The sequence below is a fragment of the Mixophyes fleayi genome, chromosome 2, assembly GCF_038048845.1.
Source record: "Mixophyes fleayi isolate aMixFle1 chromosome 2, aMixFle1.hap1, whole genome shotgun sequence".
Taxonomy (NCBI): Eukaryota; Metazoa; Chordata; class Amphibia; order Anura; family Limnodynastidae; genus Mixophyes; species Mixophyes fleayi.
In genome coordinates this window covers 93,134,640-93,144,332 of record NC_134403.1, presented here as the reverse complement: position 1 = coordinate 93,144,332, position 9,693 = coordinate 93,134,640, and positions in this window count along the sequence as shown.

Sequence of the window (9,693 nt, the reverse complement as noted above, 5' to 3'; positions counted from 1 at the left end):
GGACAGAGTGTGTTCTGGGGGACAGAGTGCAGGAAGGGGGACAGAGTGTGTTCTGAGGGGGACAGAGTGCAGAAAGTGGGACGGAGTATGTTCTGGGGGAGAGCATGCAGAGGGGGGACAGATTGTGTTCTGGGGAACAGCATGCAGTAAGGGGGAAGGGGTGTGTTCAGGGGGGACAGCATACAGAAAGGGGGACAGAGTGTGTTCTGAGGGGGACAGAGTTTTTTCTGCGGGGACAGCGTGCAGAAAGACGGACAGAGTGTGTTCTGGGGGACAGCGTGCAGAAAGGGGGACAGAGTGTGTTTTGAGGGGGACAGAGTGCGTTCTGGGGGACAGCATGCAGAAAAGGGGACAGAGTGTGTTCTGAGGGGGACAGAGTGCAGAAAGGGGGACAGAGTGTGTTCTGGGGGACAGAGTGCAGGAAGGGGGACAGAGTGTGTTCTGGGGGACAGCATGCAGAAAGGGGGACGGAGTGTGTTCTGGGGGAGAGCGTGCAGAAAGATGGACAGAGTGTATTGTGAGGGGGACAGAGTATGTTCTGGGGGGACAGAGTGCAAAAAGGGGGATGGAGTGTGTTCTGGGGGAGAGCATGCAGAGGGGAGACAGATTGTGTTCTGGGGAACAGCATGTAGTAAGGGGGAAGGGGTGTGTTCAGGAGGGACAGCATGCAGAAAGGGGGACAGTGTGTGTTCTGGGGGGACAGCATACAGAAAGGGGGACAGAGTGTGTTCTGAGGGGGACAGAGTTTGTTCTGTGGGGACAGCGTGCAGAAAGACGGACAGAGTGTGCTCTGGGGGACAGCGTGCAGAAAAGGGGTCAGAGTGTGTTCTGGGGGACAGCGTGTAGAAAGGGGGACAGAGTGTGTTCTGGGGGACAGCATGCAGAAAGGCGGACAGAGTGTGTTCTGAGGAACAGCATGCAGTAAAGGGGAAGGGGTGTGTTCAGGGGGGACAGCATGCAGAAAGGGGGACAGAGTGTGTTCTGGGTGGACAGAGTGTGTTCTGGGGGGACAGATTGCAGAAAGGGGGACGGAGTGTGCTCTGGGGGAGAGCATGCAGTAAGGGGGAAGGGGTGTGTTCAGGTGGGACAGCATGCAGAAACGGGGACAGAGTGTGTTCTGGGGGACAGCATGCAGAAAGGTGGACAGAGTGTGTTCTGAGGGGGACAGAGTGCAGAAAGGGGGACAGAGTGTGTTCTGGGGACAGAGTGCAGGAAGGGGGACAGAGTGTGTTCTGAGGGGGACAGAGTGCAGAAAGTGGGACGGAGTATGTTCTGGGGGAGAGCATGCAGAGGGGGGACAGATTGTGTTCTGGGGAACAGCATGCAGTAAGGGGTGTCTTCAGGGGGACAGCATACAGAAAGGGGGACAGAGTGTGTTCTGAGGGGTACAGAGTTTTTTCTGCGGGGACAGCGTGCAGAAAGACAGACAGAGTGTGTTCTGGGGGACAGCGTGCAGAAAAGGGGACAGAGTGTGTTCTGAGGGGGACAGAGTGCAGAAAGGGGGACAGAGTGTGTTCTGGGGGACAGAGTGCAGGAAGGGGGACAGAGTGTGTTCTGGGGGGACAGCATGCAGAAAGGGGGACGGAGTGTGTTCTGGGGGAGAGCGTGCAGAAAGATGGACAGAGTGTATTGTGAGGGGGACAGAGTATGTTCTGGGGGGACAGAGTGCAAAAAGGGGGATGGAGTGTGTTCTGGGGGAGAGCATGCAGAGGGGAGACAGATTGTGTTCTGGGGAACAGCATGTAGTAAGGGGGAAGGGGTGTGTTCAGGAGGGACAGCATGCAGAAAGGGGGACAGAGTGTGTTCTGGGGGGACAGCATACAGAAAGGGGGACAGAGTGTGTTCTGAGGGGGACAGAGTTTGTTCTGTGGGGACAGCGTGCAGAAAGACGGACAGAGTGTGCTCTGGGGGACAGCGTGCAGAAAAGGGGTCAGAGTGTGTTCTGGGGGACAGCGTGTAGAAAGGGGGACAGAGTGTGTTCTGGGGGACAGCATGCAGAAAGGCGGACAGAGTGTGTTCTGAGGAACAGCATGCAGTAAAGGGGAAGGGGTGTGTTCAGGGGGGACAGCATGCAGAAAGGGGGACAGAGTGTGTTCTGGGTGGACAGAGTGTGTTCTGGGGGGACAGATTGCAGAAAGGGGGACGGAGTGTGTTCTGGGGGAGAGCATGCAGTAAGGGGGAAGGGGTGTGTTCAGGTGGGACAGCATGCAGAAACGGGGAGAGTGTGTTCTGGGGGACAGCATGCAGAAAGGTGGACAGAGTGTGTTCTGAGGGGGACAGAGTGCAGAAAGGGGGACAGAGTGTGTTCTGGGGACAGAGTGCAGGAAGGGGAACAGAGTGTGTTCTGAGGGGGACAGAGTGCAGAAAGTGGGACGGAGTATGTTCTGGGGGAGAGCATGCAGAGGGGGGACAGATTGTGTTCTGGGGAACAGCATGCAGTAAGGGGTGTCTTCAGGGGGGACAGCATACAGAAAGGGGGACAGAGTGTGTTCTGAGGGGTACAGAGTTTTTTCTGCGGGGACAGCGTGCAGAAAGACAGACAGAGTGTGTTCTGGGGGACAGCGTGCAGAAAGGGGGACAGAGTGTGTTTTGAGGGGGACAGAGTGTGTTCTGGGGGGACAGCATGCAGAAAGGGGGACGGAGTGTGTTCTGGGGGAGAGCATGCAGAGGGGGGACAGAGTGTGTTCTGGGGGACAGCATGCAGAAAGGGGGACGGAGTGTATTCTGGCAGAGAGCATGTAGAAAGACGGACAGAGTGTGTTCTGAGGGGGACAGAGTGTGTTCTGGGGGGACAGTGCAGAAATGGGGACAGAGTGTGTTCTGGGGGGATGGCATGCAGGAAGGGCAACAGAGTGTGTGTTTTGAAGGGGAACAAAATGTGTGTTTTGAAGGGGGCCAGTGTGTGTGCAGAAAGGGGGACAGTGTATGTTCTGAGGGGGACAGAGTTCAGAAAGGGGAACAGAGCGTGTGTTTTGAAGGGGGACAGAGTGGATAAAGGTGGACTGCATGCAAAAAGGGGGACACAGTGTGTTCTGAGTGAGACAGAGTGCAAAAAGAGGGACAGAGTGTTTGTTTTGAAGGGGGACAGTGTGTGTTCTGAGGGTGGACAGCGTGCAGAAAGGGGGATAGCGTGCAGAAAGGGGGACAGTGTGTGTTCTGAGGGGGACAGAGTGCAGAAGTGGGCAGAGTATGTTCTGAAAGGGGCAGCGTACAGAAAGGGGGACAGCGTGTGTCCTGAGGGGACAGAGTGCAGAAGGGGGGCAGAGTGTGTTCTGAGGGGGACAGTGTGCAAGGGAGTCATGAATTGGCCGCTGTGGTGTGATGAAATGGCTAGGGGGGTCATGAATTGGTCACTTGTTGGGGGTATGATCTCTGCATTGTGTGGTGTTCATGAGGATGCTCTCTAAAGAGCCTAATCATTGAGGGTTTGTAATGTTTGCACATTTTTAAAACAGGACCACAACTTTGCTGAAGATAGCTAAACGACAACTAAGCTACAAGAACAAACAAGAAAGAACAGCAAGAACAGGTAAGAGAATCTGTCTAAATTTGTTTGCAGGAAAATACACCTGAATTTTCCGTTAATGATTCGGGTGTGCGCTATGGTGTATTAGTCCAGGGCGGCCAGAACCCTTAATTAGGCCCTGGATATTGGCATGTGTGTGTGCCCATCTTCCGGCTGCATTACCAGGCTCCTGTCATCTCTGTGTGTGTGACTGTTTATCCATAACTTGTACAAAAGCCATTAAGGGAACCTATGGCCAGTAATATTCACAATATATATATATATATATATATATATTCAGTATTCCCGCACTTTTACAAAACTTGAGGTGTTTTACACTCTATTTACATCTGCTGTGCAGTTTCGTGCAAGCCATTGTTCTCTGCTATCTGCCATTTTCTGTTAAGAGTTGACCGACAGCAGCGTCCGTCAGGGGATTACCGAAAGGAAGTCTGCTGTGTGTAGGAAAATAACTTGATTTATTTCAATCATAATGTGTTTTGACAATCTTAAACATATTACCATTATTTTTTAGAAGGTTACTATTATATCTACTTTATAAGGCAACTTGTAATTTTACTTTAGCAGCGTTTAAATTAAAGTGATATGGAGTTCCCAATAGCTGAACTTCCCTTTAAAGACCATTAATTTCCTGTTAGTGTTGCTGCAGCCTGTCGCTATGTCTCATCTAACAAGCTGGATAACTGCGATGTAGGCTCTCCTGGCCAGCCGTTCTGTATCTGTTGCCAGCACTGTACTACCATTTTATTGATTCATTTCAGTCTCCAAGAGCAATGATTCAGCAATCAATGAACTCACATAATTAAAACAGCATTTCATGTCTGGCACACGGACAAGGTCTATTCATTTCTATCTTGGCTAAATACTAGTCATACATCATTCCTTCTTTTCCTATCAATACAAGACACCAATATATTTTGCCTGAACTTACAGAAACGGTGCTATATATAAAATAGTATGATTACATGTGCTAAAATACAGCCAATCACAGGTACATTTTTAGACCATCCCTGTAATTCATACTTGCCAACTCTCCCGGAATATCCGGGAGACTCCCGAAATCTGGGTCATTCTTCCGGACTCCCGGGAAAGAGGGCAATTCTCCCGATTCCCGACCGGCTGTGGAAAAGTAAATAAAGGGGGCGGCGTTTATTGGAGTCATGGGCACCTCATTGTGGCCCCGCCCCTTAGTTTTATTGGTCGAAAATGGTGGTGACAGCTTTGGGGGCAGGGCTAACAGTGCGATTCTTTGAGCCCCGCCCCCACACACCCACCTGCGCCCCGGACCTCCCGGGGCACAAGCTGCCAATATTGGCAACTATGCTGTAATTTTAAGTGCAAATTAGAAATTGCATCTGTGTTCTTGCACAAAACATTTTGACAGTGCAGCTTTACTATAAAGATGTGTTTGTTGTAAAAGATGAGTATTTGTTTTTATTCAAAGGTACATTCTGACAGCACTGGGGAGGATATTAAGGAGACAGGATGCATTATGGGAGAACAGTTGCAAACAGAGTTGAGAGGAAGCCATAAATTACTTACACCAATTAGGTGATTTGGTTGCCAACAGTAAGCAGACAGCAAAATGTAAACACACAGAATCCTTTTTACTTTAACAAGCGCTGGAATCAACATGTTAATTTCCATAATACATACAAAAGATTGGTGATGGTAACATGTGATTTGTAAACTTCAAAATAGATAAAAGGAATTCTTGAAATGAAGATTTGATCCCTTTAATGACTAAAATGTGAAATTACTTTCTTTAGTTGAGCCGAGTGTGACCTAAATGGAAACTTTGATTATAACTGATGCAGTTATTTTTTTTTTTACTGATGTCATTAACTGCCAGATTGGGTTCTTCATTACAAACAATTATGTATTGGTCATCTAGCTTAAAGCCACATTACTACCTAATTAATACATTTTGCTCATCTGCTCCAGCCCTTCCCCTGGGTCTGTAATGTAGTTCACTAGTTTAAAATGGGCGCAAAGGGGTGTTGTGCTGTACAGTCAGGGCCGGATTAAGGGAATGGAGGCCCCTGGGCTAAGGGCGCCTCCATTCCCCCGTGAGGCCCCCATTGTGAGCCGCCCGCCGCCCCCCATGAGGGCCCCCCCCCAAAGTGCTTACCTGTCAGTCCAGTCCTCCGTCCCCGGCGCGCTGTAAGCTCCTTACTGAGGAGATCTCGCGAGAGTTCACTCGCGAGATCTCCTCAGTAAGCAGAGTACTGAGCGCCGGGGACGGAGGACTGGACTGACTGTGCTCAGCAGCATTGATCGGGCTGGGGGCGCCCCCGCCCCCGGACCGATCAATAATGCTGCTGCGGACTTTGAAGGGCCCCCTGGATGCCCGAGGCCCCTGGGCTATAGCCCAGTTAGACCTCGGGTTAATCCGGCCCTGTGTACAGTAGTTGCAGTTTTTGGTTGATTGAAGAGATGAACTATCCTAATTCTTCAGTGCATGAGATTTATCAATATTGTGTGTGTGCGTGTGCGTGTGTGTAAGGGGGGTGGCAAAATGCATACAGCAGTAAATTACCACCACCATTACCACCATTTATTTATATAGCACCACTAATTCCACAGCACTGTACAGAGAACTCATTCACATCAGTCTCTGCCCCATTTGGGCTTACAGTCTAAATTTCCAAACACACACACACACAAACCTACACACAGACTAGGGTCAATTTGTTAGAAGCCAATTAACCTACCAGTATGTTTTTGGAGTGTGGGAGGAAACCCACGCAAAAACAGATAGAACATACAAACTCCACACAGATAAGGCCACGGTCGGGAATCGAACTCGTGACCCCAGTGCTGTGAGACAGAAGTGCTAACCACTGAGCCACCGTGCTGCCCTAGTAAATAATCAATTTCCTCTACTATGGTATGTCCAAAATATGTAAGACACATATAGCTGTCACTGTGTATACTTTGATGCATTTCATGCAGTTAGATATCATTTTAGTGGCCATCGAATAAGTATTTTGTCATGTAGCATGTAAAATGGTAAGACTGGAAGAGAATGGAGTATTCACTGGACGATCAATACGTAAAGTGCAGAATGCCTATATGCATTGGACACAGCCAGTTCGTGGACTGACCTGTATTCATAAGGCTAGGTAGTCTATTTCACTAATTCAGTATTTCATCAATTTGTGATGTAATTAAGAACCACGTTCAGCTCTTCATAATCTGTTCATCTGTAATGTAGCTGTCAAAAAGTACACTTGTAGTTTATGTTAATTAATATTAAAAACCCTTGATGTGCTGTAGATTAATATTTAGTATTGTACATGGAAGTGACCATCAAGTGCTGTATTTTGTAGTGCTGTAAGACATGCATCAACATGTCTAGCTTGTTGTTTGCCAAGTGCTCTCACTAAACACAGCGCTATCTACATTGAGCGAAAGAGTCATGTTTTCAAATATGTCCATGTCCTTTATAATCAGAGGAGATCCAGGGGGTCATGTCCCCCAAGGCTACTTCTAGTCTGACAGAATGGGGTCACCACTATTAGCAAGACCTGCTTTTCCCTAAACCATGGACTTCTATTTTATCAGCACTGTATTGTTCATGTAGTCAGGAACTGGATAATGTTGACATAGTCAAGTGAATTGCAGCAATGCTGAATATTACTTTAGCTGTTTCCATATCTTAGCTTCTGTAGAATAAATTAACTACAAAAATATGCAAAGTGAAATAGATCAGTTGTCATATGGGACCAGAGTGCTTCTAATAGTGAATAAACCCCCCATTTATTTATGTAACGGCAAACAGTTCACTGTTGCTCTAGACATATGGCTTTTCCCCCTGGAATGATGGTGCTGAGTCAAATTGCATTCAAGATTGTACATTAATTTACTAGTTATTCATAAGGTTATAAGTAAGAATTCTCTGTATTCTAAGGATCTATGTCAGCACTGGTTATCAGGTGGCCCTAGGGCCTCATCCGGCCCTCTGATCCAAAGTGTATCAGGTTGCCCATTGCTGATCTATGCAATTATAATATGTTGTCAGTATTTGTTTATGTATGCTTTTCAATTATTTGTATACATTAACGGAACATAACGCTTTTGGATATACAAAACAGAAACGGATATTTATCAGGTTTTGACTGTTTTGCCTAAGTGCTATTAGAAAACAATTATGTTGTGTGCCTAATGTGCAATGCTTCATTTCAACGTCAGTGTAAAATAAACATAACTGGGATTTGCCTAGCCTGAATTTGGATACAATGCAGACAGAATATTTTTGGCAGCACAGCACGTTATGGTCATGGTGGTATATTTACTAAACTGTGGGTTTGAAAAAGTGGAAATGTTGCCTATAGCAACCAATCAATCAGATTCTAGCTGTTATTTTGTAGAATGTAGTAAATAAATGACAGCTAGATTCTGATTGGTTGCTACAGGCAACATCTTCAGTTTTTCAAACCCGCAGTTTAGTAAATATACCTCATGGTTTGTATTTCCCAACAGAAACATAGCACAGAAAACCATCTGTCAGTAAATGTAAGCTGTATAAACCCAGATCTCAATAAAACAATGAGATTAAGAGATACATACAGGGATCTCTGCTGGATGTCAATGTAAAGAGCACAGATGGCTGTGAGATTAAGGTACATGTACATGATCTCTAAGGTCAAGTGAATGTTAGCAACATAATCACATATCCCAGTGTGACTTCTGATCATTTTACAGAACGCTATAATTCTGCAACTAACAAAACCACTCAGGCTGTAGATGTAAAGATGCTATCAATACAATTAAGGCAAGTAAAAGAAAATTTAAGTCAGTAAATAAACCTGTCCAAACTGTGCTCTGTATCGAAATAAATGCCACTGCCATACTCTGTGTCAATGTAAAATTGATTTACTTGCAGCTTTGGGCAAAGCCAGTACGTTTCAGTCCATCCTTTGTATTGATGACAAACTTCCTGCTATGGAGATTCTTTACAAATTCATCTTTAATTTCCAAGCATTTGAATCTAATGGTATTTTGTTCACATCCGATATCTATTCTGCCTCTTGATCTAAAAATGATCATTAGTGAACTAAACACAGAACAATATTGAATGTCAGCCAAAATTGATGAAGCTTCACATGCTGATATGGTCAGCCAGCAAATCCCATGACCAGCTAGGAAGGGCTCAACATTGCTGCTACCATTCAAATGTTGGGTTCATCTTTGGGAATAAAGATTAACAAACCTTTGTTATTGATTAAAACAATTAAGTTATAAAACCATATACCTGTCTATGCTGCCCTGCGAAAATAATTGGTGACATGGACTATTACATTTGCATGTGGTTCATGGTGGACACTGGGAGATTATGGTAGGACCAGAAGTTGTTATATGGAAGTGGGCATATGTTGGTTATATGGGTCTTTGTGAGTGTGATGGTTATGTGGCTGTCATGAGGAACTGGTTTTCATATAGTATGCTGGCCAGTTCAGTCTGTTATGTAGTTTGTCTTTATTGCACTATCCTACCTACCTGATTGATGTACACTGGAGAAGACCACCAACATACGGCATTATTATAGGTGCTTATTCTGGTACGTGCATTAGCTGTGTTTTATTTATCTAATTCACTGTTGGTGCCTCTATTGTGCATCTTCATATATAAAAAATAAAAAGTGGGTAAATGAGAGACACCAAGCATATTGGAAGCAAGGTCTTCCACACTATTGTGTTAATTATACAAATAACATCCCAACATGTCCAGGGCCATGTATACAAATGGGAAACTGTCCTGGTTTCCTATTAATATGGCTATAATAGCTGCAAGAGGAAACCTCAATGACTTTCAAAGAAGGGTGATTATTGGGGGGCATTTGGCAGAAGCGTGAGTGACCCAGACAGCTCAACTTGCTAATGTTATAAGAACAGGGTGTCTAAGTTGATGTCAGAGTGGAACTGAGGAAAAACCTTGTTAACAACAGGCAACAGTGGAGGTGGAATCTAGTCCAGGGTGGTGATATATGTGCATTAATCTGTGCATTTATTTCAGGTGGCAAAAAAGGATCAGGTGACTGAAAATTTCACCCTGTGGTGAATTAAATAAAATTATATAAATTAAATAAAAATTAAATAAAATAAAAAATTAAATAAAATAAAATAAATAAAAAAAACTCTTCTGTGAGAACTCCACAGAGTAAG